The sequence below is a fragment of the Podarcis pityusensis genome (assembly GCF_964106645.2).
Source record: "Podarcis pityusensis genome assembly, chromosome: 17".
NCBI lineage: Eukaryota > Metazoa > Chordata > Lepidosauria > Squamata > Lacertidae > Podarcis > Podarcis pityusensis.
The window spans coordinates 6,830,867-6,831,106 of NC_138042.1; positions in this window are offsets into that span (position 1 = coordinate 6,830,867).

Below are 240 nucleotides of genomic sequence, written 5' to 3' on the forward strand. Positions count from 1 at the left end.
CGCGTCGGGTTACACCTCGCGGCTAGGAGCAAAGGCAGAGCGCGTCGCGTCTGCTTGCACCGAGGGCTGCGATCCTCCGCCTATTTCCCCGGGAGCAAGACCTCCGGACGGCGACGGAACGTGTTGCTCCTTGCGCCTGTTTTCAGGGCTGCGCGCGGGGAGCAGCTCATAGCTGTCAACGTTTCCCCTTTCTTTAAGGGAAATTCCCTTATTCCGAATAGGATCCCTCGCAAGAAAAGG